At 40.3% G+C, this 1,219-nt stretch overlaps 1 non-coding gene across 1 annotated transcript; it reads left to right on the top strand.

Annotated features, from left to right (window-relative positions):
- Positions 1-325: 325 nt before the first annotated feature.
- Positions 326-406, top strand: LOC133079186 (small nucleolar RNA SNORD35). Its single transcript, XR_009698077.1, has one exon. It is a non-coding gene; the product is annotated as a small nucleolar RNA SNORD35 (small nucleolar RNA).
- Positions 407-1,219: the final 813 nt, after the last annotated feature.

The raw sequence follows: 1,219 nt of genomic DNA, 5'->3' as shown, positions 1-1,219 counted from the left end.
ACCTCCATAATTGCATGAGCCAATTCCTTATGATGTTCCCTTATACACATACAAAGATATGTGCGTGGTTCTGTTTCTCTAGAGAATCCAGACTGTGTGGATTCAACCAGTAGGGATGGAGCAGCTCGTGTGAGGTCACACGGCGGCTCCGTGAAGAGCCAGCTCCACCTCTCTCACTCCCACTGCCTCTCACTTCTGCAGGGACCCCATAGTAAGGCTGGGAAGCAGTGTCCAGGGAAGCATTGTTTCCCAGCATCAATATCCACACTGCTATTTACTGTGTCCCTCTTTGCTGACTTCCAACAAGAGTTAAAAATGAATATTTAGCAGATGGTGGCTTTTTCTCACAATGGTCTGTGAATGCCACTGTGGGCAGTGCTGATAATGCCCATGGAAATGAAAAAAATGAATAAAAATGAATATTTACAAGAGTCACATTTCATCCTGGCCTCTAACTTATTTGGTTTGACCTTGTACAAGGCTTTTTACTCTCTCAGCTCTAAATTTCTCATCTTTAAAAATAAAGTTATGGTGTAAGTTTAGACATATGTCAGTGGAAAAGAATTGAGAGTCCAGAGATAGATCCACACAGATATGGTCAATTGATTCCAACAAAGGTGCTAAGGCAAGTCAGCAGGGAAAGGATGGTCTCTTCATCAAATGGTGCTTGAAGATCTGGATATTCACACGCAGAAAGAAATAATAAACCTTGACCCATACATCATCTGGTGCACCAAGCTTAACTTGAAATGTATCATCAACCCAAATGTAAAGACTAAAAATATATTAATAAAACTCCCAGAAGAAAACACAGGAGAAAATCTTTGCAGCTCGGGGGCAGGCAAAGATGTCTTTGATAGAATGCAAAAGGCATGACCATAAAATAAAAAACTGATGAATGGTCCACATCAAAATTTTAACACACTACTCTTGAAAACACCATGAAGAAAAATGAAGATGAGCTACAGAATGGGGAAAACATTTGCAATACATGTGTCCAGCAAAAGAATTGTATCCAAACTAAATAAGAAGACAACCCAATAAAAAGAGGCAAAAGATTTAGACAGACTCCTCCAAAGAACATTCGCTCATGACCCACACACACAAAAAGGTGTTCAACATTATTAGCCAACAGGACAGTGCAAATTAAAGCCATGATGAGATGCCAGCACACAGGGAATGGCTGGAGTTAAAGACTGAGAATACCAAGTATTGGGAA

Source organism: Eubalaena glacialis, chromosome 1 (assembly GCF_028564815.1).
Source record: "Eubalaena glacialis isolate mEubGla1 chromosome 1, mEubGla1.1.hap2.+ XY, whole genome shotgun sequence".
Classification (NCBI taxonomy): Eukaryota; Metazoa; Chordata; class Mammalia; order Artiodactyla; family Balaenidae; genus Eubalaena; species Eubalaena glacialis.
Note: the sequence above shows the minus strand (reverse complement) of the source record. Positions and strands in the feature narration are given on the sequence as shown.